Source organism: Stegostoma tigrinum, chromosome 4 (genome assembly GCF_030684315.1).
Source record: "Stegostoma tigrinum isolate sSteTig4 chromosome 4, sSteTig4.hap1, whole genome shotgun sequence".
NCBI classification, from domain to species: Eukaryota; Metazoa; Chordata; class Chondrichthyes; order Orectolobiformes; family Stegostomatidae; genus Stegostoma; species Stegostoma tigrinum.
This window is the reverse complement of record NC_081357.1, coordinates 4,770,595-4,798,341: the sequence shown is the minus strand read 5'-3', so window position 1 is coordinate 4,798,341 and position 27,747 is coordinate 4,770,595. Positions and strand designations below refer to the sequence as shown.

The following is a 27,747-nucleotide window of genomic DNA, read 5'->3' as shown; positions in this document are numbered from 1 at the left end:
AGAGGGTTAGATAGGGTGGATAGGGAGAGCCCTTTTCCTAGGATGGTGACTGCGAGCACGAGGGGGCATAGATTTAAATTGAGGGGTGAAAGATATAGGACAGATGTCAGAGGTAGTTTCTTTACTCAGAGAGTAGTAAGGGAATGAACGCTTTGCCTGCAACGGTAGTAGATTTGCCAACTTTAGGTACATTTAAGTCATCATTGAATAAGCATATGGACGTACACGGAATAGTGTAGGTTAGATGGGCTTCAGGTCGGAATGACAGGTCGGCACAACATCGAGGGCCGAAAGGCCTGTACTGTGCTGTAATGTTCTATGTTCTACGTTCTATTCACAAAGCCATTTAATAAACACAAAAACCATTTAATAAACACAAAAACCAAGTTCCATTTTGGAGGGTCAAAATTGAAAAGTAGGCAATTCATGTGAAATCTGCATTGAACCTTGGTCAGATCACCTTTTAGAGTATTGCATGTAAGTGTGGTCACATATTAGAAAGATATGGAGGCGCTGGGAAGCACAACGAGGATTTACAAGCATAATACAAGAAATGGTCCATTGATGAAGGTGGATCAAAATCCTGGAATTCCCTCCCTAATAGCATGGTGAGTCTATCTACAGCAATTCACCACTACCATCCCAAAAGCAACTACAGGCAATAAATGCTGGCCCAGCCAGCAACAACTGCATCCTGTGAATGATTTCTTTACAATCTCAAACGAAACTCTCTTTTGAAAATAGAAGGATATGGAGTGTTTCTCCTTGTGCGCAAGAACAAAACAGGAAGCCATCTCTACAGGACAATCAGCAAGAAGTCCAACTGGGAATTTAGAAGAAACTCAACAGTGGTGCAATTAAAGGACTTTTGTCAATGCAGGACAAGCAAATGGATCAAATGCACTTAGGGAGACGGTAGGAAAGTATCATAGCGAAGAGGAAATAAAGGAAAACAAGGGTGGATTTAGACCAAGCAGAATTAGATAAGGCTGGAGTGCAGCATCAGTGCTGCTTAAGGCAAATGGACTATTTTCTACCTCATATTACATTTCCTATCTGATGAGGTGTAGATCATGACAACACAGAAAATATTCCAGCTGTCAAACAATTCTTGTAGCATAGGTTAGCCTGAAAGACAGCAGCTAGAGATAGCCATCCCTGCATCTAACCCTTTTTTTAAATTCACTCACGAAAAAACAAATTAAATCAAGCACAGCTAAGCTCACAAAGTTGTCTCCAAATTAAAAGGATATTATAAAACATGCATAATGAAACGCAGTTCACAAAAGGTTCCAATGCATCAGGTCAAACTTCTCCAATTTAGAACAAGACTGTTCAGGTTGAATGATCAAATCTAGGCCAACAAAACCTAACAAAAATCAATTAAACTGCTGCCAGGAAGCAAACCGTTGCCTTTCATTGTCTTTTATATAGAAGACACTTTTATCAAAGAATAAGCCTAATAAGAAAGCTACTCACATCTTTTGCACAGCATTCTGTTGAAGGCAAATTCACTCCTGTAATTCACAGATCGATGTGAAACTCTATACCACACTCAGCAGGTCATCGTTCACCTGTAATTTGAGGAGGCAGAACAAAAGAAAAACAATGTAACTGAGCTGTCTATAATGAAAATGTCTAAAGCAAACAGTATTTCTCTCATTAAACTAAATTTCACAGCTTCCTCTAGCTGGCAGAGCTCATCAATGAGGTCAAGCCACCTGACAGGTTGAAAATAAACCAAGGAGGCCCCCACTTTTGTTATTCAAGTGATATACTCAGCAAAAAAGCCAAATCAACCCAATATCGATCTACAGAATACAGATTAAACCAATGCAAGAACGGCCAGAGCAGCAAGGAAATAATAGGCGCGGGACCCAGAAGGGCACAATGTTGACTCAAGTTCTCAGTTCGATTGAAAGCCTTTTGATTGCATTTTTGCACAGCCCAGCTGCACCAGAACACATCAGGTCACCAGATGCAGGAGCCTGACCTCAGTCACAGAAGTGAAGAGGCAGAATGTGAAGATCTGAGGTACAGGAAAGGTAAAGAGAGAAGCAGTGGAGAGAATGAGTCTTGATTAATATAATGGACTCAGAGACAGCAGTAAACTCTCCAAGTCTAACTACAAACACCAAAATTAAAACCAGCCAAATCTTGGTACAGTCTCTTGATCCCCACATATATTATTACTCTCAAACCCATTGCCATAACAAGGAGGTCAGTCAGGAAAAAAACAGCTACAATTTCACTGCTGAAAATACAACCTGAAACAGATCTAATGTTTCCCAACAAATGCCGCCTGACCTGCTAAGTATTTCCAGCATTTTCTGTTGTATTTTAAGATTTCCAACATCCACACTATTTTGATTTTGTTTAGTCTGTTGCAATGAATTAAATTCTTCTGGTTCCAAAACTACAAAGCTACATTTTCCACCTGTCATCAGAACCATACAAAGTGGCAGCACAGAAAGAGATCATTCAGCTGATTAAATTAGCCCAATCTAATTTCACTTTCGAGCACATGGCCCACAGCCTTGCAGGTTATTGTGCACCAGGGCAAATCCAGGTTCCTTTGAAATCAGGACTGGATCACATCAGCTTAGTGTCAACGAATAAACCAAAGTGCTTTGGGCCACATGACTTAATAGCACACTCATGTAGATTGTTTATAACTTGGAAACCATGCTTTTAATACCTTTACTCTTTCATAACTGGGTCAGTAATCTGCAAAAGTCGCATGTCACAAGTGCGAATGAGATTTTCAATGATGGTTACAATGTTAGATCACCAAAAAAACCAAAAAGAATCAGAAGTAAGATGTTATTTGGAGCACACACCAATCAGATTTCACAAATCTTTGCAACTGTGCAAATGGGATGAATTAAAGCATAGAAAATAGGAACAGGAGAAAGGCCAGTCTGCCCTTTGAGCCTACTCCAACATTCAATCCAGTCAGAGCTGATGACCCAACACTGTGCCCTGTTGCTATTTTTACTCCATTCTCTTTGATCCTTTTAGATCTAAAAGCTTTATTTATCGCCTTCTTGAAAACACAATGTTTTGGCCTCAACTACTTTCTGTGGCAGAGCATTCCACAGGCTCGCTACTCTCTGGGTGAAGAAATTTCCCCTCATCTCAGTGCTGCCCCATATCCTTAAACAGTGACCCTGATCCTGGGTTGCCGAATCATTAGGACTATCCTTCTTGCTTTTCCCCTGTCTGACCCTGTTAGAATGTTACAGGTTTCTGAGAGGCGGAACCTCACATTCTTCTAAACTCCAGAGAATACAGTCCTAACTGATCCCGCCTCTCCACTTAAAGTCAACCTGGTAAACCTTCACTGCACTCCAGTGCAGGACTGAGACACAAAACCAGAAGGAATACCAAACACTCCAGCAAACCGAGGCATACAATTAACAAGCGGGATAGAATAATGACGTCAGTGCGCCTCCAGTAAAGCGAGGTTACCTCGCAGGGTGACAAAATGTTTGCAAATAACATACCGGCTCAGCAAGCATGTCTATAGCCTCAACTTCATTGCACTCCCTCCATCGCCAGAACATCCTTCCTCAGATAAGGAGACCAAAACTGCACACAATACTCAGATGGGATCACACCAATGCCGTGTATAATTGCGGCAAGGCATTCCTGCACCAGCACTCCAATCCTCTCGCTGTAAAAGGGGAAGGCACCTTCCCTTTTCCATTCTATTCTTACTCAGATAAATAATCTGCCTTCCTGATTTTTTGACCAAAGTGGATAACCTCACATTTATCCACATCACACTGCATCTGCAATGCGTTTGCCCCCTCACTCAACTTGTCCAAATCACACAAACAACTTAGTTTCCTCCTCACAGCTCACCCTGCCACCCTGTTTTGGGATTTATTGGGAATGCTGTGGTCCAAGCACTGATCCCTGTGGTATCCACTAGTCACTGGCTGCCCCATTAATCAGTGACTGAAAGTGCCGTTTTTATTCTGTTGGTTTTCCATCTTTGAGTCAATCTTTATCCATGTCAGTGTACCATACTCCAACCCCATGTACTTTAATTTTACATACTGATCACTTCTGTGGGACCTTTTCAAAAGCCTTCTGAAAGTCCATGTAAACCACATCCGCAGGGTTCCCCTCATCTGCTCTATGAGTTACATCCTCAAAGAATTCCAGAACATGATCTGTCTGATTCTGTCAAGGCGTCCAAGTGCTGTACTATTAAATCTTTTATGGTGGGCTCTAGAATCTTCCCCAAAGACCAATGTCTGGCTGGCCAGACTATAATTCCCTACTTTCTTTCAACCTCCTTTTATTAAATATTGGGGTTACATTAGCTACCACTTAATCCAGAGCAACTGAATCTACAGAATCTTGGAAGATGACCATCAACGCAGCCAATATTTCAAGAGCCACTTCCTTAAATAATCCAGGATGCAGATAGTCGGGTCTTGGGGATTTATCAGCCTTTAATTCAATCAATTTTTCTAACACCATTTCCTGTCTGATTTCCTTTAGTTCTTTCCTCTCACAAGAACTTGCACCACCCAACATTTTTGGGTCATTATTTGGGTCCTCCTTTGTGAAGAAAATATGTACTTAATTGGTCAAAAAGATAAAGGAGGCATACATAAGGTTGAGAAAACTCAAAACAGAGTCCTCAAAGAATATAAAGCGGTTATTTCAGGAATTAAATTAGAAGTTAAGAGGTCTAAAAGGGGCCATGAAGCGGCCTTCACAAATAGGACTAAGATCATAGAGGATCATAGAATCTCAAGTGTGGAAACAGGCCCTTCGGCCCAATAAGTTCACATCAAACCTCATAGCATTCCTCATAGGCCCATCCCCCTATAACACACCTAATCTACACATCCCTGAACACAACGGGCAATTTAGCATGGCCAATCCACCTGGCCTGCACATCTTTGGACTGTGGGAGGAAACCCACACAGATGCAGAGAGAACGTACAAACTCCACACAGACAGTTGCCTGAGGGTAGAATTGAACCCGGGTCCCTGGCCCTGTGAGGCAGCAGTGCTAACCACTGAGCCATCATGCCACACTAAAGGAAAATACCAAGACATTCTATATGTAAATAAAGAGCAAAAGGGTAGCTAGGGAAAGGAGAGATTTTCTACATAGAGCCAGAGATTGGGGAGGCGATGGCCAGTGGTATTATCGCTGGACTGTTAACCTAGAGACCCAGATAACATTTGGGGGAACCGTTTTAAATCCCGCCATGGCAAATAGTGGAATTTGAATTCAATAAATATCTGGAATTAAAAATCTAATGATGACCGTAAATCCACTTCCCATTGTCAGAAAAACCGATCTGGGTCACTACTATCCTTTAGGGAAGGAAACTGCCATCCTCACCTGGTCTGGCCTACATGCGACTCCAAACCCATAGCAATGTGGTTGACTCTGGATAATGAGGGATGGGCAATAAATGCTGCCTAGCTAGCTATACCCTCACATCCTGTTAATGATTAAAGGATCACAAAGATAGTTCACGTCTCTTACTGTGAAGATCTCACCTGCAGTTTGCAATTTTAGACACACATAGTTCAATCAGTAGTTACTAGTCTTATCCTGGAGAGCAAAGTACACCAGCAATCAACACAGTAACAATTACGCTTTGGTTTTATTTTTCTGTTTTTTTTAAGATGGCGTTGGAAAGAGATGACACTATACAATACTTTGCACCGTTTCTTGTAACAAGATCCATGTGACAATAAATAAAATCAATTTAACTCCATCAGCTCATTGAAAAAAGATCAGCAGACTTATAATAAGGCAGAGATGGTGCCTGAATTTTACAGCCAACTGAGATTATACCACACATAGCTAATGTTAACTAAATATCTCCAAAGAAAAGGTTTCACCATGAAACAACGTGACTCAAGAGCTCCCATCCCTGGACCTACTGTTTAGCAGATTACGTAAATTACAGGATTTAATCAGATCCCCAGCACAGGACGATTAAAATTCAAACCAAGCTGCATGTAACTTGTTAATACTTGCAAGCTGGTAAAATAGAACAAAAGGTATTTCCCATTTCTGTCAATCCACATTCCTGAGCTTGGAAGAACAATCAGCTTGTACAGCATTCCTATTTCTACACATTTTCATGCAGTCAGCCTCAAAATTGACCAACACGTTGACCACAAACCCAGTTGTCCTCACAAAGGGTTATATAGCACGGAAAAAGACCCTTCAGTCCAACCAGCCCATGCTGAACACAATCCCAAATTAAATTAGTATCAGAGATAATGGGAACTGCAGATGCTGGAGATTCCAAGATAATAAAATGTGAGGCTGGATGAACACAGCAGGCAAAGCAGCATCTCAGGAGCACAAAAGCTGACGTTTCGGGCCTAGACCCTTCATCAGAGAGGGGGATGGGGGGAGGGAACTGGAATAAATAGGGAGAGAGGGGGAGGCGGACCGAAGATGGAGAGTAAAGAAGATAGGTGGAGAGAGTGTAGGTGGGGAGGTAGGGAGGGGACAGGTCAGTCCAGGGAAGACGGACAGGTCAAGGAGGTGGGATGAGGTTAGTAGGTAGCGGGGGGTGCGGCTTGGGGTGGGAGGAAGGGATGGGTGAGAGGAAGAACCGGTTAGGGAGGCAGAGACAGGTTGGACTGGTTTTGGGATGCAGTGGGTGGGGGGGGGGAAGAGCTGGGCTGGTTGTGTGGTGCAGTGGGGGGAGGGGACGAACCCCTACTGCATCCCTCAACCAGCCCAGTTCGTCCCCTCCCCCCACTGCACCACACAACCAGCCCAGCTCTTCCTCCCCACCCACTGCATCCCAAAACCAGTCCAACCTGTCTCTGCCTCCCTAACCGGTTCTTCCTCTCACCCATCCCTTCCTCCCACCCCAAGCCGCACCCCCCGCTACCTACTAACCTCATCCCACCTCCTTGACCTGTCCGTCTTCCCTGGACTGACCTATCCCCTCCCTACCTCCCCACCTACACTCTCTCCACCTATCTTCTTTACTCTCCATCTTCGGTCCGCCTCCCCCTCTCTCCCTATTTATTCCAGTTCCCTCCCCCCATCCCCCTCTCTGATGAAGGGTCTCGGCCCGAAACGTCAGCTTTTGTGCTCCTGAGATGCTGCTTTGCCTGCTGTGTTCATCCAGCCTCACATTTTATTATCCCAAATTAAATTAGTTCTACTTGCCTGCTCCCGGGCCCGCTCCCTCCCAAATTTTCCTATTCATGTACTTATCCAAATGTCTTTCAAACATTGTAATGGTATCCACATCCACCACTTCATCAGAAAGTTCATTCCACACATGAACCACCCTCTGCGTAAAAAAATTACCCTTTTTTTTGTAAATCTCTCTCCTCTCACCTTAGCAATGTGCCCCCTTGTCTTAAAATCGCCTATGCTTGGGAAAAGACAATGACCATTACCCCTACTGATATCTCTCATCATTTTATAACTTCTAATCGGGTCACCTTTCAACCTGCTATGCTCCAGTGCAGTAAGACTCATCCTATCCAGCCCTTCTTTACAACTCAAATCTTCCATACCCAGCAACATCCTGGTAAATCCTCTCTGAACCCTCTTCAGCTTGACAATATCCTTCCTATAACTGGGCAAGAACAGGTCAGAGTATTCCAAAAGAGGCCTCATCCATGTCCTGTACAACCTCAACATAACATACTCAAAGCACTGAGCAAGCAATGAAGACAAGTGTGCCAAACACCATTTTTAAACCATCCTCGGGTCCCTCTGTTCTCCTTAAAACATGCACAATCATGGCAACTGCCTGGAGATCTGCAGACAATTTAGCTTTTCAGGAATAGCCAGGAGAACTCATACCTAACCTGGCAGCTTCTTACCAAAATCAAATCTGTACTTTAAACTTAAAAGCAGAAATACTGGGAATACCTGGGTGGTGACAGAAACAGAATTAACAGGTTGGTGAACTAGGATCAAAACCGGCAAAGCGGGGAAGACCAAATCAAAGCTCTCCAAGAGGGTGAAAGACAGGAATGACTGAATAAAAAAATGGCACATTGCTGAAATGAACAAAGAAACAACTAGATGTGTCTTAAGGATATTATGCTTCAGTTATACAGGGTAAAGGTGAGACAACCAGTGGAGATTTAGTCTCCTGAGTTAAGGAAGACCCAAATGCACCAGAGGCTTGTTCAGAGAAGGTTTAAGTTTACTGGATTGAAATTTGGAATGAGTAGATTGTCTTTTAAATAGTAGGTTAGACAGATTGGGTTTATTTCACTGTCATTCAGGGCAACACAGGCTAACTTTATTACTGTGTATAAGGTGCTGAACAGCCTTGATAAGGTGTAGTGAATGATTTCATTTGTAAGCAGGTCTGGAACGACAGGGTTGTGCAACTTTAGTACTCTCTGCCTCAGAAGACAGGGTCATTAACCAAGTTTAAGGCAGACACAGGCATTTATCTCATTTATCAGGGAATCAAGTGCAAATGAGAACGTGGAAGGTAAACACAAGCAGATCAGCTACATTCTCATGGAATGGCACAGCAGACTTGGCTGAATAGCCGACCCAACCTCCTGATTCATGTTCACAATTCCCAATACTTCCTTTTGGCTTTCCAAACCTGGCAAAATCACATTATCCAGGTCCTGCAACTGACTACAAAGCACATCTGCATTTCAACCGCCAAGTCCGGAAACTCTAAACATATTCCAATGACCATTTTCAGTGAAACAGACTGAGCCACATTTTAGCAGCATCGCATTCAGTTAGACATTTTGTAACAGCTAACTTAGCACTTTAAACTTTCCACTGTTTACAAATGTGTCAGTATTTCATATATGGGCTTGTCACTTAGGCTAGCTGGACAGCAAAACAAACAGAATCTGATGGTTTCAGCGTCCCATTTCCCCGTGACAAGGGACAGCTCTATACACAGTGTTTTTTGCACATGGTCAAATACATGAGTATAAAATAGAAACAGAAAGCAGCACTGTGAACAAGAAGCAACAGAGGGTGGCTCTGGAAGAAGCTGGCTCACTCATCGCAACTGGGAAGGCGATCACACGTGACCCAGTGTCAAAGTGTCATTATGATAGGGGGCTCGATAGTCAAGGACACAGATAGGTGTTTCTGAGGCTGCAAGAGAGGGTTGCCTCTCAGTGCACCGGTGAAGGATGTCTCTGAACGAACACAGAACATTCTGAAAGGGTAAGATGAGCAGACAGAGATGATAGTCTGTAATCATTCCAACGACAAAGGCAAAGAGGGAGATGGAGTCCTGCAAAGGGAGTTCAAAAAGTTAGATACAAAGGTGAAAAGTAGGACATCTAGGGTTGTACTCTCAGGATTACTCCACATGCCACATACTACTGAGGCCAAGAATAAGCAAATCATATGTTTGAATGTGTGGCATGCAAACCCAAGTGGGAGTGCGAGCTATGGATATCTAAATCATTGGGAGCTCTTTCAGAGTAGATGGGAAAGGGTGGGCAGCACCTAAACTGGAGAGGTGTGAATATCCTAGCAGGGAGGTTTGACTGTGCCACTTGGCAGGGGGAATGGAAACCAGAGCAGGAGGTCAGCATGTGGAATGATTGAGGAGAAGGTAGAGGTTAAGTCAATCAAGTCTAATCAGAAGAACAGTCAGGTCCAGGTTCATGAACACGACAGGACTAGCACTCTGAAATGTATAAGAAGTAAGGCAGCTTGGAGTCCAGATTGGTACATGGAACTCTAATATTGCAGAGAGTTGGTTGAGAGAAGGGCAGGACTGGTAGCTCAACGGTCCAGGGTTTACATGTTTCAGGTGAGACAGAAAGGGTTGTAAAAAGGAGTGGGGAAGCTGTATTACTGATTAAGGAGATGTGTCACAGCTATACTAAAAGAGGACACCTTGGAAGTCTCATCCAGCAAGGTCATATGAATTGAACACAGGAATAAATAAAGTGCAACCACTACACTGGGTTATACTATCGACCTCCAAACAGCCATCAGGAGATAGACGGATCCATATAAAAGCACATCATGGAAAGGTGTAAAAACAAGGGTTTTAATTTTCCCCAGTGCCAGGGGCTGAGATAGTCCAACTAGGGAAAGGTCTGTACTATTCCTACTATTGATCAATCAGCCTGGCCAGGTGATCTAACATTTGGAAACAGTGATCATAATTCTGTACATTTTAAGATCATTATGGATAAAGACTAGACGGGTCCTTTGGTGAAGATTTATTTGGTGCAGGGGTGAAGGAGGATAATGATACTATTGTTAAGGAGGAACTGCAGAAATTTGATTGGGGACAGCAGTTTGAAAGTCAATCCAAACCTAACATGGGAGTCTACTAAAGGCCCGTTGATCAGAGTTCAGGACCAGCATGTTCCCGTGAGGATGAAAGATAAAAGGGCAAGATTTGGGGACCATGAATTAGTCAAAAAGAAAAAGAAAGCTTATCTAAAATTTAGGAAACTGAAATCAGTCAAGGCCTTTGGGGAACGTAAAGGAAGCAGGAAAAAGCTTAAACAAGGGATTAAGAGGACTGAAGAGTCCATGAAATGTCTTTGGCAAGGAGTGTAAGGAGCATCCGAAGGCACTTTATACATACATTAGGAGCAAGAGAATAGATAGGAAAAGGGTAGACCCACTCAAGGACAAAGATGGGAATTTATGCAGCCAGAGGAAGTGAATGAGGTCCTTAATGAGTACTTTGCATTGGCATTCACCAAGGAGGAAGACATGGATGATGGCAAGATTGGGGAGGGGAATGCAGATATGTTGGGCATGTCAGTACTAAGGAACTCATGTTGGATGATTAAGGTAGGATAAGTCCCCATGGCCTGATGGAATCTATCCCAGGATGCTGACAGAGGGCAAGGGAGGAGTTGCTGGGATCTTGACAGAGATCTTTGTATCCTCTTTAACCACAGGTGAGGTCTCAGAGGACTATAGAATGGCCAACATTTAACAAGGCTTCGTTTAAGAAGGGCTACAGGGATAATCCAGGAAACTACAGGATGGTGAGCCTTACATCAATGGTAGGGAAATTACTGGAGAAGATTCATAGGTACAGGCTTAACTAGTATCTGGAAAAAAATGGACTTATTGGGAGAGTCAGCATGGTTTTGTGCAGGAGAGGTCTTATCTCACAAATCTGAATGAGTGTTTGATGAAGTGATGAAGATGTCTGACAAGGATAGGGCAATCAATGTTGTTTACACGGACGTCACTAATTCATTTGACTAAAATCGCTCATTCTAAGTTGGTTGAGAAGATTAAGTTACATGGGATCCACAGTGAGTTGATAAGTTGGATACATAATTGGCTTCATCACAGAAGCCAGAGAGTAGTTGTGGAACGGTATTTTTCTGACTGGACGTCTGTGACCAGTGGTGTTCCACAAGGATCACAGCTGGGACCTCTGTTGGTTGCAATTCATATAAATGATTCAAATGAAGAAGTAGGTGTTGTGGTTAGTGGTTTTGCAGATAACATGAAAATTGTTGGAGTTGTGGATAATGAGGAAGGTTGTCAAACGATACAGCAGAATATGGATCAATGGGAAAGTTGGGCAGAGAAATGGCAGATGGAGTTTAACCTGGAGACAAATGTGAGGTGATGCGTCTAGGGAGGTCAAATGCAAAAGGGAAGTATGCAGTAAATGGCAAGACCCTTCGAAGCACTGATATACAAAGAGATTTTGGGGTGCAAATTCCTGAAAGGGGTAGCACAACCGGATAAGGCAATTAAGAAGGCATATGACATACCTGCCTTCATCTGTTGGAGCATTGAGTATGAAAGTTGGCAAGTCATCTTGTTGCTTTAGAAGACTTTAGTTAGGCTACATTTGGACTATTGAGTGCAGTTCTGGTTGCCGCATTACAGGAAGGATATGGAGGCTTTGAAGAGGGTGCAAGAGTGGTTTACCAGGATGTCACCGGGATTGGAGTGTGTTAGCTAGAAGTTAGATAAACTTGGATTGTTTTCATTAGGCTCAGAGGTCGACCTGACAAAAATATATAAAATTACGGGTAGGCTGGAATGTTGGAGTTCTTTTTCTCCTCAGGAGTATAGTGAAAGTGATATGGGGCAAGTTGAAACGAGATACGCAAGGAAAGTTTTTTTTTAAACAGCAGCTGGTAACAGCGTGGAACAAGCTGCCACTAGAGAAGCAGACACAATAGTAAAGTTTAAGAGGCATTCAGACAGACGTGAGCAGGTAGAAAACAGAAGGACATAAGCCATATGCAGGCATATGGGATTAGCTGAGCACAGCATCATGGTTATTGCAGATATGATGGGCTGGAGGGCCTGCTCTTGTAATATTCTACATTAAGCAGTTTTTACATAAATTCACAATTTTGTGGAAACACATTGAAGATATGTGAAAAAGTGATGAAATGTTACTGCTGTTGGCAACACATTCAATAGAAGTGACTAATCATTCCACCTCTTCCGTTTAGTTTGTTTAAGCTAATGTCCACATGTGAAAATATAACAGTTGCTTTTCAATTTTCTAAGAATGCACTAGCTGAAGGTGAAGTTTCTACCTACAGTGGGGTGTCTCACTCCAAAAGGAATGCTGCAATGCAGCCATTTTATGAATAGCTTTGTTTTAGAATAAACTAGGGATGCTGATTGCAGCAGCAATTTAGCATGATATGATCGACAGTAAATTCCTGGCATACCAGAACCTGTCTCCACAAGTGCCACATTGCCAAAAACTGGACTAGGGACATGGCAATATTTAACAAAACATTAAATAAAATATAAACGACAATAAAAACAACAGGAAGTCACATTCACAACGTTGATAAAATTGAACGGATGCAAAAATCAACCAGAAGCACAAATGTTGGTCAATTTCATATCATCTCACAAATTTCGAAAAGCTTTCCCTACACCAAATCTATGATAAATGTTAAAAAAAAACAGCAATTGTTCATGGTCTTCGGTGGAATCCCCAAAGAAACAGCCTTGCAGTCACAAAACATCCAGCAACCATTAACCTTCACTTCCGTCCCAACACAAGGCATTCCCAAATTTTTTTTTTGCGTGAGTCAGGAACCAAGCCAATAGGTGCCCTGGAGCTTGGCCTGAGTTTTAAAAGCTGAGAGGCTCTCTCACATAACAACTGCCAACAACGGTACACCAGCTCAGCAATAGCCTATTCAGTAGCACACAGGCTCCTGGCCTCATAACGGCCTTGGTTCAAACATGGAATAAAGAGGTGAATTCTGGAGGTGAGGTGAGAGTGACAGCCCTTGACATCAAGGCTGCATTCGAGCAAGCGTGGCATCGAGGAGCCCGAGCAAAACTGGAATCAATGGATATGGGGATAAACTCTCCCAATGGTTGGTGTCACACCTGATACATAGGAAGATGATTGTGGTTGTCAGAGGTCAGTCATCACAGCTCCAGGCCATTTCTGCCAGAATTTTTCAGGGTATTGTACTCAGTACAACCGTCTTCAGATACTTCATCAATGACCGTCTCTCCAACAGAAGGTCAGGAGTGGGGACGCTCTCTGATGATTGTACAATGTCCACCACCCTTCGCGACTCCTCAGTTAGCGACGAGTCCTTATAACACAAGAAGCTTGACACCATCCAGGACAAAGCAGCTGCTTGATTGGCACTACATCCACAAGCATCCATTCCCTCCATCATCGATGCTCAGGAGCAGCAGTATGTACTGTCCACAAGATGCACGGCAGAAATTCAACAAAGCTCCTTAGACAGTTCCTTCCAAACTCGTGGCAACTTCATTCTAGAAGGACAAGGGCAGCAGAAATGTGGGAATACCATCAGATGCAAGTTCCCCTCCAAGCCACTCACCACCCTGACTTGGAAATATATTGCCGTTCCTTCAGTGTCGCTCAGTCAAAATCCTAGAATTCGCTCCCTAATGGCAATCCACAGCAGCTCAAGAAGGCAACTAACCACCACCTTCTCAAGGGCAAAAACAAAGTTGCTGGAAAAGCTCAGCAGGTCTGGCAGCATCTGTGGAGGAGCAAACAGGCATCAGAACTGAGGAAGGGTCACCGGACCCAAAATGTTAATTCTGTGGAGGAGAAAACAGAGTTAACATTTTGGGTCCGGTGACCCTTCCTCAGTTCTGATGTCTGTTTTCTCCTCCACAGATGCTGCCAGACCTGCTGAGCTTTTTCAGCAACTTTGTTTTTGTTCTTGATTTAGAGCATCTGCGGTTCTTTTGGTTTTTAACCTTCTCAAGGGCAACTGGGGACAGACAATAACTGCTGGCCTACCAGCAACATCCACTCCATATGTGTGAATTTTTACAAAATTATATTCACCTCCATTCCTTCACCCATGGAAGAGGCCTTAATTAGTCCCCTCCTGCCCAGATCTTTCTCCACAACTCTCATTCAGTCACCTCTCTCTCCCCCTGTAGAATATCCTTGAATCAGTTCCCTCCCCCGTGGGACAGCCCTCAGTCCTCCCCTCACTCCCTCTCTCTGTGGAACAGCCCTCAGCCAGTCCCCCCGACCCCATCAAGATGTTCACACTGCAACCATGCCAAAGAATCAGCCAATGCCCTCTTCAATGCCTCAAGAACCAAGAGATAAAAGCTGCCAGAGAGACAGTTGTAACATGAACCAACTGCAGGACTTGAAGAAGCAGCCACCGAGCATGGTTATTAGACTTGATGCTGTCTTTGAGAAATAATTGGCAAGCATGAATGCTCTCAGACATAAGCAGCAGTGTTTTATCATATTAACAGTACGTTAGCAGAGCCAGTAACACCCACTAGTCATTAACACCTCAGACGGTAAACAGATCTTCAGTAAACATGTCTGTTTTTTTTGAAGTGCAAGGTTATAAAACAAGGAATAAATCCCTGTGAAAATACAAACTGCGGGCCAGTTTCTGATGTCTTCGGCCTTCTTCTATTCCCATCAATATAGTGAGGTCACAACACTTAGTATTTCCACATCTGTAAGACAAGATCTTGAACAACTGCTCCTCCTCTTTCTGAACTGGGTTGCACAAGCTCTCAATTGCTTCAGAGCATTAAATAAGATATTTATTTTAAGAGCAAAGTACACATCAGGAAAATCGACTCCGTTCTAAGGAACTGCTTCAGTTTTGCAATGATGGTATATATTCTATCAAATAGAACATATGAATACATTCTATTATAGATTATAAGATATATCTTTGAAATGTATAGCCTCCTGCTGTTCTGTAGCCAACGTATTATTCAACGGATGAATCCAACATGATAACTTAGTGATTTTTATCAGGGTTGTAAAGCGGGATTGAGTGCTTCTTGTGGCACAGTGGAAAACTCTTCCCTTCCCTTCCTTGACCTCACTGTTTCCATTTCCGGGGACAGACTGTCCACCAATATAGATTACAAACCCAGCAATCCCTACAGGTACTCTGCTGACAATTCTTCACAGTCTCTCTGTCACATCAATCCTGCTGATTCCACCTTCCGTCGCAGTGCCTCTGACTTTACCTCCTTTTCACTCAACCAAGCATTCCCTCCTCAACACCATGACTGGCAAGGCCCTCAACCGTGTTCGACTTCTCTCTCACACATCTACCCTGATCCCCAACTTACAACACTCTTATCCACTTCTACATCATTCTTAGCATTTCCTCACCTTCCAACGCAATCGCACAAGGTTGAACACTTGCCTGTCCACTTTCTCCTTCCTCATTGTCCAAGGCCTCAAACACAGCTTCCCATAAAGCAGTAGTTTTGTTGGACTCCTCTCAATCTTATTTCCTATTCTCAATGCAGTGTCCTTTACACCAGAGAGCAAACCCAGACTGGGTGAGGGCCCTGAACGCAGTGGACCCATTTTCTCCTTTTCACACCTGCACCAAACCTGACACTCAGGAGCAGCAGTGTGTACCATCTACAAGAAGCACTGCAGAAATTCACCAAGATTCCTTAGCACCTTCCAAATACATCACTGTTCCTCCAGTGTTGCTCTGTCAAAATCCTGAAAATCCCTTCTTACCAGTGTTGTAGGTCGACTGACATCACGTGGACCACAGCAGTTCGAGGAGGCAGCCCACCATGCTATGCCAAAAACATCTAGAGATGGGCAATAAACGCTGACCCAAGTGGAACACTTGGACAGGATAAACAGGACAAGGGAATACATGGTGAACAGAGAGACTTTGGGAAGCACCAAGGATCAGACCTTGGTGTAAGTGTGCACTGGTGTCTTCAGGCAGGAGGAGCAGTGGATAAGGGGATTGAGAGGCATAAAATGCATCTGTCCTCACTATTCAAGATCTAGAATTTAACAGCAGGGAAGTGATTAGATTAATTAGATTCCCTACAGTGTGGAAACAGGCCCTTGGGCGCAACAAGTCCACACCGCCCTTTGGAGCATCCCACCCAAACCCATCCCCCCATAACCCACACATCCCTGAACACTACGGGAAATTTAACTTGGCCAATCCACCGTGATACTATAGAAAATATTGGTTTAGGAGTAACAGTATTTTTTGCAGTTCTGGATTTCACTTTATAGGAGGGACATGATCATACTGGAGAGAGTGCAGTGGAATTTTGCCAGAATATTACCTGGACTGGAGAGTTTGAGTTATGAAGACAGATTGGATAGAGTGGGGCTGTTTACCTTGGAGCAGGGGAGACTGAGGTGTATAAAATTATGAGGAGCAGAGATGGGGTAGATAAGAAGACCAGTTATGCTGCTGCTGCTGAGTCATTCTTGATGGTGGACACTAAAATCCCCCACCAACAGTACATCCTGCATCCATGCCAACCTCATGTGCATCCATGCCAACCTCAGTGCTTCTCCAAGCAGTGTTCCACAGGGAGGACAGTACATGGTAATCAGCAGGAGGTTCCCTTGCCCACATTTGACCTAATGCCAGAAGAATTCAGAGTGTCTGCAATCAAAGCTGGGGAATCCCAGTGCAACTCCCTCCTGATTATGCTGCCACCACTACAGGCTCTGTCCCACCAGTGGGGCAGTACATATCCAGGGATGGTGATGGCGATGTCTGTAAAGTATCATTCTGTGACAGTGTGTTACATGACTAACTGGTGAGATAGCTCCCCAATTTTGCCAGGACCTCCCGGATCTTATAAAAGAAAACTTTGCAGTGTAGACAGGGCTGACATTCCCCTTATCATATCATTCCTTCTTTGGGGGGGCTGGAGTCACGGCCAGACCAGATAAGAGCAACAAGTTCAACACCACCTTGTAAACCTGCCATGTCTCCAATCCAGCAGATACGCGAAAATACCACGACCTGTAGGTTCCCTTCCAAGCCACTCACCATCCTGACTTGGAAATTTATCACTGTTCCTTCACTGTCACTGGGTCAGAATCCTGTAACTACCCCGCAATGGCATTTTGGGTGTACACATAGCAAATGGACTGCAGCAGCTCAATACCACTTTCTCCAAAGCAATCGGGGAAGGTTCAACGGGTGCCAGCCCAGTAAGCAACACCCAGATTCCATGAATCATATTCATATTTGCTGCTGTAAATCTAAGAAATAAATCAATGGTACCATAAATGGTGCAGGTCTCTTAGAAACTGAAGGAGACCATTTGTCTAAGAATTGTGCCAGTATTCATAACCGTTGTCAGATTATTTTACAATACAATGCAGTTGCATATAAAGGTCCCAGCTCTCCATAATAAAGTGTGAAGCTGGATGAACACAGCAGGCCAAGCAGCATCTCAGGAGCACATAAGCTGACGTTTCGGGCCTAGACCTTTCATCAGAAAAGGGGGATGGGGAGCAGGTTCTGAAATAAATAGGGAGAGAGGGGGAGGCAGACAGAAGATGGATAGAGGAGAAGATAGGTGGAGAGGAGAGTATAGGTCAGTCCAGAGAGGACGCACAGGTCAAGGGCGTGGGATGAGGTTAGTAGGTAGGAAATGGAGGTGCAGCTTGAGGTGGGAGGAGGGGATAGGTGAGAGGAAGAACAGGTTAGGGTGGCAGAGACGAGCTAGGCTGGTTTTGGGATGCAGTGGGGGGAGGGGAGATTTTGAAGCTTGTGAAATCCACATTGATACCATTGGGCTGCAGGGTTCCCAAGCGGAATATGAGTTGCAACCTTTGGGTGGCTTCATTATGGCACTGCAGGAGGCCCAAGATGGACACGTCGTCTAAGGAATGGGAGGGGGAGTTAAAATGGTTCGCGACTGGGTTGTTTATTGCGAACTGAGCAGAGGTGTTCTGCAAAGTGGTCCCCAAGCCTCCGCTTGGTTTCCCCAATGTAGAGGAAGCCACAATGGGGACAGCGGATACAGTATACCACACTGGCAGATGAGCAGGTGAACATTTGCTTGATATGGAAAGTCATCTTGGGGCCTGGGATGGGGGTGAGGGAGGTGGTGTGGGGGAAAGTGTAGCACTTCCTGCAGTTGCAGGGCAAGGTGCCGGATGTGGTGGGGTTGGAGGGGAGTGTGGAGCGGACAAGGGAGTCCCGGAGAGAGTGGTCTCTCCGGAAGGCAGACATGGGTGGGGTGGGAAAAATGTCTTTGGTGTTGGGGTCGGATTGTAGATGGCGGAAGTGTCAAAGGATGATGCGTTGTATCCAGAGGGTGGTGGGGTGGTATGTGAAGACTAAGGGGATTCTCTTAAGGCAGTTATTGCGGGGGTGGCGTGTGAGGGATGTGTTGCGGGAAATACGGGAGACACGAGGGCGTTCTCGACCACTGCAGGGTGGAAGTTGCAGTCCTTGAAGAACGCGGACATCTGGGATATGCGGGAGTGGAATGCCTCATCCTGGGAGCAGATGCAGTGGAGGCAAAGGAATTGGGAATAGGGGATGGAATTTTTGCAGGAGGGTGGGTGGGAGGGAGGAGGTGTCTTCTAGGTAGCTGTGGGAGTTGGTGGGCTTGAAATGGACATGAGTTTCTAGCTGGTTGCCTGAGATGGAGACTGACAGGTCCAAGAAGGTGAGGGATGTGCTGGAGATGGTCCAGGTGAACTTGAGGTTGGGATGGCAGGTGTTGGTGAAGTGGATGAACTGTTCGAGCTCCTCTTAGGAGCAAGAGGCGGCGCCAATACAGTCATCAATGTAACGGAGGAACAGGTGGGGTTTGGGGCCAGTGTAGATGCGGAAGAGGGATTGATCCACGTAACCTAGAAAGAGGCAGGCATAGCTTGGGCCCATGCGGGTACCCATGGCCAGCCCCTTTGTCTGTTGGAAGTGGGAGGAATCGAAAGAGAAGTTGTTGAGGGTGAGGACGAGTTCGGTTAGGCAGCTGTCGGTGGAGGGGGACTGGTCGGGCCTGCGGTTCAAGAAGAAGCGGAGGGCCTTGAGGCCATCTGCATGGGGAATGCAGGTGTATAGGGACTGGACGTCCATTATGAAAATCAGGTGTTGGGGACCAAGGAGTTGGAAGTTCTTGAGGAGGTGAAGGGCGTGGGTGGTGTCACAAATGCAGGTCGGGAGTTCCTGGACCAAGGGGGAGAAAATGGAATCCAGATAGGTGGAGATGAGTTCGGTGGGGCAGGAGGAGGTGGAGACAATGGGTCGACTGGGCAGGCAGGTTTGTGGATTTTGGGAAGGACGTAGAAGCGGGCGGTGCAGGGTTGGGGAACAATAAGCTGGGAGGTCTCCTGAGGTGATGAGGTTGTGAATGGTTTGGGAGGTGATGGTTTGGTGTTCAGGGGTGGGGTCGTGATCCAGGGAGCGGTAGAAGGTGGTATCAGAGAGTTGGCATTTGGCCTCGGCAATGTAGAGGTCAGTGCACCAAACGACAACTGCGCCTCCCTTGTCTGCAGGTTTGATGGTGAGATCCCAGTTCTCCATTTTCCCTTCTCTGGTAGGAGTAGAAGCATCCAACAATTAAAACAAAACTGTTGTCGCCAATATAGCAGACACGCAGCCAATCTCCTCAGAGCAGGTAGTTGGAACTGGAGATGCTGGAGAATCCGGGATAACAAGGTGTAGAGCTGGATGAACACAGCAGGCAAAGCAGCATCAGAGCAGGAAAGCTGACGTTTCAGGCCTAGGACCCTTCTTCAGAAAATGTTTTCTCAGAGCAGGTATCCACCAAAGGGACAATCCCAAGAAGCTCTGAGAGTGCCATACATCACATTCCAAGCTCAATCTAAGTAGTTGTGGGCAATTACTGCTCCCTAATCAACAAGAAAATATTCCAGTCGTAAAAGATCCCATGTTGTTCACTGTCCAGTGAGCCCTGGAGCAGATATGTATGAAATGACAGACAGATTTAGATGCCTCTAGGCAAATAAACAGTTGGGAATTTCGAACTCTCTGCACTGTCTGCATTTACAACTTAAGTAACGTCGAAAACAAATAACAATAAAAGGAAACAAAACATTTCCTTCAACCAATTCTCTGAGGACGCAGCCCCAAAAAGAGGTCAGTGACCTTTAAATTTCATTGAAAGCTGACTAGATTTCTAGCCAAAGATATCAGGGAGAGATGAAACACCGCCTATAACCAGTGATTCTCGATCAGTTTAAAAACCCCATGGGGAAACAAATCTCCATGGCAGGGAAAGGTTTCTGACAGGACACACCTACAGAGCTTCCAGCTCAGCGACAGGCAATTAGGCTTATCCCATTAGCAGACATTGGGGCCGCTCCAAATTGATGCTGGACGGCTAGTGATGGGAGATAAAGAAATAGCTGAAGAACTTAATAAGTACTTTGCGTCAGTCTTCACAGTGGAAGACATGAGTAGAATCCCAACAATTAAGGAGAGTCAGGAGGCAGAGTTCAGTATGGTAGACATTACAAGAGAGAAAGTGCTGGAAAAGCTAAAAGGTCTAAAAATTGATAAATCTCCTGGCCCCGATGGGCTACTTCCTCGAGTTCTGAGGGAGGTGGCTGCGGAAATAGTGGAGGCTTTGGTTGTGATCTTTCAAACGTCACTGGAGTCAGGGAAAGTCCCAGATGATTGGAAAATTGCTGTTGTAACCCCCTTGTTTAAGAAAGGATCAAGGCAAAAGATGGAAAATTGTAGGCCGATTAGCCTAACCTCAGTTGTTGGTAAAATTCTGAAATCCATCGTTAAGGATGAGATTTTAAATTCCTGCAAGTGCAGGATCAGATTAGAACAAGTCAGCATGGATTTAGTAAGGGGAGGTCATGCCTGACAAACCTGTTACAATTCTTTAAAGAGGCAACAAGTAGGTTAGACCAGGGAAACCCAGTAGATATTATCTATCAGAGATAATGGGAACTGCAGATGCTGGAGATTCCAAGATAATAAAATGTGAGGCTGGATGAACACAGCAGGCCAAGCAGCATCTCAGGAGCACAAAAGATGACATTTCGGGCCTAGACCCTTCATCAGAGAGGGGGATGGGGGGAGGGAACTGGAATAAATAGGGAGAGAGGGGGAGGCGGACCGAAGATGGAGAGTAAAGAAGATAGGTGGAGAGGGTGTAGGTGGGGAGGTAGGGAGGGGATAGGTCAGTCCAGGGAAGACGGACAGGTCAAGGAGGTGGGATGAGGTTAGTAGGTAGCTGGGGGTGCGGCTTGGGGTGGGAGGAAGGGATGGGTGAGAGGAAGAACCGGTTAGGGAGGCAGAGACAGGTTGGACTGGTTTTGGGATGCAGTGGGTGGGGGGGAAGAGCTGGGCTGGTTGTGTGGTGCAGTGGGGGGAGGGGATGAACTGGGCTGGTTTAGGGATGCAGTGGGGGAAGGGGAGATTTTGAAACTGGTGAAGTCCACATTGATACCATATGGCTGCAGGGTTCCCAGGCGGAATATGAGTTGCTGTTCCTGCAACCTTCGGGTGGCATCATTGTGGCAGTGCAGGAGGCCCATGATGGACATGTCATCAAGAGAATGGGAGGGGGAGTGGAAATGGTTTGCGACTGGGAGGTGCAGTTGTTTGTTACGAACTGAGCGGAGGTGTTCTGCAAAGCGGTCCCCAAGCCTCCGCTTGGTTTCCCCAATGTAGAGGAAGCCGCACCGGGTACAGTGGATGCAGTATACCACATTGGCAGATGTGCAGGTGAACCTCTGCTTAATGTGGAATGTCATCTTGGGGCCTGGGATGGGGGTGAGGGAGGAGGTGTGGGGACAAGTGTAGCATTTCCTGCGGTTGCAGGGGAGGGTGCCGGGTATGGTGGGGTTGGAGGGCAGTGTGGAGCGAACAAGGGAGTCACGGAGAGAGTGGTCTCTCCGGAAAGCAGACAGGGGAGGGGATGGAAAAATGTCTTGGGTGGTGTGGTCGGATTGTAAATGGCGGAAGTGTCGGAGGATAATGCGTTGTATCCGGAGGTTGGTAGGGTGGTGTGTGAGAACGAGGGGGATCCTCTTGGGGCGGTTGTGGCGGGGGCGGGGTGTGAGGGATGTGTCGCGGGAGATGCGGGAGACGCGGTCAAGGGCGTTCTCAATCACCGTGGGGGGAAAGTTGCGGTCCTTAAAGAAGTTGGACATCTGGGATGTGCGGGAGTGGAATGTCTATCTAAACTTCCAAAAGGCCTTTGATAAGGTGCCTCATGGGAGGCTGCTGAGTAAGGTGAGGGCCCACGGTGTTCAAGGTAAGCTACTGGCTTGGATGGAGGATTGGCTGTCTGACAGAATGCAAAGAGTTGGGATAAAAGGCTCTTTCTCGGAATGGCAAGTGACAAGTGGTGTCCCGCAGGGTTCAGTGTTGGGGCCGCAGCTGTTCACTTTATATATTAATGATCTGGATGAAGGGAGTGGGGGCATTCTGGTAAAGTTTGCCAATGATACAAAGATAGGTGGACAGGCAGGTAGGACTGAGGAGGTGGGGAGGCTGTAGAAAGATTTAGACAGTTTAGGAGAGTGGTCGAGGAAATGGCTGATGAAATTCAACGGGAGCAAATGTGAGGTCTTGCACTTTGGAAAAAAGAATACAGACATGGACTATTTTCTAAACGGTGAGAAAATTCATAAAGCCAAAGTACAAAGGGATCTGGGAGTGTTGGTCCAGGATCCTCCAAAGGTTAACGTGCAGGTTGAGTCTGTGATTAAGAAGGCGAATGTAATGTTGTCGTTTATCTCAAGAGGATTGGAACATAAAAGCAGCGATGTGCTTTTAAGACTTTATAAAGCTCTAGTTAGGCCCCATTTGGAATACTGTGTCCAATTTTGGGCCCTACGCCTCAGGAGGACATATTGGCATTGGAGCGTGTCCAGCAGAGATTCACATGGATGATCCCTGGAATGGTAGGCCTAACATAGAATGAATGGCTGAGGATCCTGGGATTGTACTCAGTACAGTTTAGAAGGTTGAGGGGAGATCTAATAGAAACATACAAGATAATGCATGGCTTAGAAGGGGTGGATGCTGGGAGGTTGTTTCCGTTAGGTGGGGAGACTAGGACCCGTGGGTACTTAGAATTAGAGGGGGTAAAGTTAGAACGGAAATGAGGAGCCATTTCTTCAGAGTGGTGGGCCTGTGGAATTCATTGCCACGGAGTGCAGTGGAGGCCGAGGCGTTAAATGGCTTCAAGGCAGAGATTGATAATTTCTTGATCTCTCAAGGAATTAAGGGCTATGGGGAAAGCGTGGGTAAGTGGAGTTGAAATGCGCATCAGCCACGATTAAATGGCAGAGTAGACTCGAATGGCGAATGGCGTTACTTCCACTCCTGTGTCTTCGGGTCTTATTAATTCCTGACACTGTCAATAGCCAATGGCCTGGTAGTGAAGGAAGCTGGGAGTGATCCAAGACAAGTGAATGAATACAGTCGAAGATTTTCCAGTTTCCTGTAAAAGAAGTGACTGTTTTGAAAGAACCTGATTGTCTGTGAAATGCTGTGACAGTCCTTCTCCCTCAATAATCTTCACACACAGCTCTGCCAAGAGGGGCAGATTAATCATTCGACATGTTTTCAGAGGTTCTGGCTCCACAATCTGATGCATGTGGATGGATTGGGTGAAATACTATAATGTTGACTAATAAAGCTGCTCCTTCAATGATAAGCTTTCATAAGTCATCCTTTCATAAGGAAGGACATTACATCAATGTTGAGAATACCCTGGGCCATATTCAGGAGCACAAACTAAAACCAGGGCCAAGGTGATCATAAAATTCAAACCCATTCACAATATCAACATTAGACAAACAAAAGCCTCAAAACCTCTTTGATGGCGTTAAAGTCATCCCTTCTCCCAAGGCACAGGAACCCAGGAGAGAAGGCAGAGAAAACATATCATTTTCTTCAATTTTCCTGCACTCGCCTTCAAACTGCAGCGTTAATGAGCCAGTATACTTTTCAATGTGCACACACCAATCAGAGTAAACAACTGTTGTCACCACTTGCCAACCTGTAGAAAGCTCACTTACAGCTGGAATTGGAAGAGAGAGCGCTGGTGGACCAGCTTTGTGGGATTGCTGGTACCATGCCACATGCTCTCATATTTTAAACAGCATTTAATTGAAGGCCTCACAGGAGGAATGACAATGTTGGACAAGAATTCTTCCTGCTGTTTTCATGCCAGGAAGGTCACAACTTTCAAAGGGGAAAACTGTCTGCCAACATGGTGAAAACTAAATTCAAAGGTGTCAGGCCATTCTAGTGATTTGTGTGCTGTGTACCAGAATTACAGCCAAAATTGCTCACCATGGACAGATATCAGTGATGACCATGTCTGAAATTCATCAAGTTCCTTCCCTTCGATTATGGTAAAGCACAAAGACTGCCCAACGCAACCCATTCCCATCCAAAAACACACACCCTCCCACATTTCCCAAACACTCTGCATGGCTCTCAACGATGGTCCAACTACGTGGGACTCCCCTCACTGTGTCCCATTTTTCAATAATCTGAGCCAAGCTGTCACTTGGTCATTGATCAAGCACCTACTCTCAGCCCCACACTCACTCACCCTCTCCCAGACCCACACACTCTCTACCTCTCTCCCACATGGCCCCACGCTCGCTCCACCTCTGCCACTTCATACCCCGGCCCCACTCTCGCTGCAGCTGCCGCCCCCAGCCCCACCCTCACTCCAACTCCTACACCCATCCCCGCTCTCACTCCCTCTCCCTCTTGTGGCCCCAACCTGTTCCCTCTCAAGCCTGTGCGCTCTCTTCCTCTCTCTCTGCACAAATGTCACTGTGTCTCTGCCCTGTGCTCTCTCTCTCTCTCTCTCTCACTGCACAAATGTCACTGTGTCTCTGCCCCGCTCGCTCACGCCCAGCGCCCCATGCTCTCTCCCTCTCGCCCAGGGCCCCATGCTCTCCCTCTCTCCCCACCTCACCTTGGACCCCGATCTCTCCCCCTCTCCCTGGACCTGGCTCTCTCTCTAACCCGCGCGCTCTCACACACTCTCTCTCTCTCTCTCACATACACACTATCCCGCACTCTCTGTAACCCACACTCTCTCTCTAACCCGCGCTCTCTCACACTCTCTCTCTCTAACCCGCCTGCTCTCACACACTCTCGCTCTCTCTAACCCGCGTGATCCCACACGCTCACTCTCTCTAACCCACGCGCTCTCACACGCTCTCTCTCTAACCCACTATCTCACACTCTCTCTAACCCGCGGGCTCTCATACACTCGCTCTCCCTAGCCCACGCGCGCTCTCACACACTCTCGCTCTGTAACCCACGCGCTCTCACACACTCACTCTCCCACACGTGCTCCCTAACACACTCTCTCTCTAACCTGCGCTCTCTCACAATCTTTCTCTCTCTCTCTCTAACCCGCACGCTCTCTCACACTCTCTCTCTCTAACCCGCGCTCTCACACTCGCTCTCTCTGACCCGCACACTCACTCTCTCTCTAACCCGTGCGCTCTCTCACATACTCGCTCTCTAACCCGTGCTCTCTCACTCTCTCTAACCCGCTCTCTCACACACTCTCTCTCTCTAACCCGCATGCTCTCACACACTCTCTCTCTCTAACCCGCGTGATCCCACACGCTCACTCTCTCTAACCCATGCGCTCTCACACACTCACTCTCTCTAACCCGCGCGCTCTCTCACATGCTCTCTCTCTCTAACCTGCGCGCTCTCACACTCTCTCTCTCTCTCTCTCTAACCCACGCGCTCTCTCACACTCTCTCTCTCTCTCTCTAACCCACGCTCTCACACACTCTCTCTCTGTCTAATCCGCGCACACAGTCTCTCTCTCTCTAACCCACGCGCTCTCTCACACTCTCTCTCTCTCTGTCTAATCCGCGCACACACTCTCTCTCTCTCTCTCTAACCCACGCGCTCTCTCACTCTCTCTCTAACCCGCGGTCTCACACACTCTCTCTCTAACCTGCGCTCTCACACTGTCTCTCTCCCTAACCTGCTCTCACACACAATCTCTCTCTCTCTAACCCGCGCTCTCTCACACTCTCTCTCTCGCTAATCCGCGCGCGCTCTCACACTCTCTCTCTCGAACCCGCACGGTCTCACTCTCTCTCTCTCTAACCCACGCTCTCACACACTGTCTCTCTAATCCACCATCTCTCACACTCTCTCTCTCTCTATCCCGCACCACCCTCACTTTCTCTCTCTCTATCCCGCCCCCCTCACTCTCTCTCTCTACCCCGCCCTCTCACAGTCTCTCACTCTATCCCGCCCTCTCACACACTCTCTCTGTCCAACCCGCCCTCTCGCGCACTCTCTCTCTGTCCAACCCGCCCTCTCACACCCTTGCTCTCTCTCTAACCTGCGCTCTCTCTCTCTCACTCTCTGTAACCCTGTCTCTCTCACCTGCCCTCCCTCTCTCTCTCACACACTCTCTCTCTCTACCCCGCCCTCCCTCTCTCTCTCACACGCTTTCTCTAACCCATCCCCTCTCACACTCTCTCTCTAACCCGCGCGCTCTCACACTCTCTCTCTGCCTCTCTCACCCGCCATCCCTCTCTCTCTCACACACACAACTCTCTCTAACACGACCTCTCACGCACTCTCTCTGTCTAAACCGCCCACCTTCTCTCTCTAACCCGCCCTCCCTCCCTCTCTCAAACAAACACTCTCTCTCTAAGTCGCCTTCTCACGCACTCCCTCTCTCTCTATCCCGCACTCTCGCTCTCGCACTCTGTCCAACCCGCACTCGCGCGCACTCTGTCCAACCCGCACTCCCTCTAGCCCGCTCTCGCGCTCCCTCTAGCCCGATCCCGCGCTCCCTCTAGCCCGATCCCGCGCTCCCTCTAGCCCGCACCCGCGCGCTCTCGCGCTCCCTCTAACCCGCTCCCGCGCGCTCCCTCTAACCCGCTCCCGCGCGCTCCCTCTAACCCGCTCCCGCGCGCTCCCTCTAACCCGCTCCCGCGCGCTCCCTCTAACCCGCTCCCGCGCGCTCCCTCTAACCCGCTCCCCGCGCGCCCTCTAACCCGCTCGCTCTCGCGCTCCCTCTAACCCTCTCTCTCTCGCGCTCCCTCTAACCCGCTCTCTCTCGCGCTCCCTCTAACCCGGTCTCTCTCGCGCTCCCTCTAACCCGCTCTCTCTCGCGCTCCCTCTAACCCGCTCTCTCTCGCGCTCCCTCTAACCCGCTCTCTCTAGCCCGCTCGCTCTAGCCCGCTCGCTCTAACTCGCTCTCTCTCGCGCTCTCTCTCACCCGCTCTCTCTCACCCGCTCTCTCTAACCCGCTCTCTCTCACCCGCTCTCTCTCGCGCTCGCTCTAACCCGCTCTCTCTCGCGCTCGCTCTGTAACCCGCTCTCTCTCGCTCTGTAACCCGCTCTCTCTCGCGCTCTCTCTCACCCGCTCTCTCTCGCGCTCTCTCTAACCCGCTCTCTCTCGCGCTCGCTCTAACCCGCTCTCTCTCGCGCTCGCTCTAACCCGCTCTCTCTCGCGCTCGCTCTAACCCGCTCTCCCTCTCTCTCTAACCCGCTCTCCCTCTCTCTCTAACCCGCTCT

General features: G+C 46.9%; 1 protein-coding gene across 4 annotated transcripts in view; it reads right to left on the bottom strand.

Moving 5' to 3' along the window:
• tjap1 (tight junction associated protein 1 (peripheral)) overlaps positions 1 to 27,747 on the bottom strand; it is a 127,634-nt gene that overhangs the window by 73,065 nt on the left and 26,822 nt on the right. For all 4 annotated transcript variants that reach the window (XM_059645116.1, XM_059645118.1, XM_059645117.1 and 1 more), the window contains exon 2: positions 1,480 to 1,574. The gene's annotated coding sequence lies outside the window, so the exon portion shown is untranslated. The remainder of the gene's footprint in view (positions 1 to 1,479; positions 1,575 to 27,747) is intronic.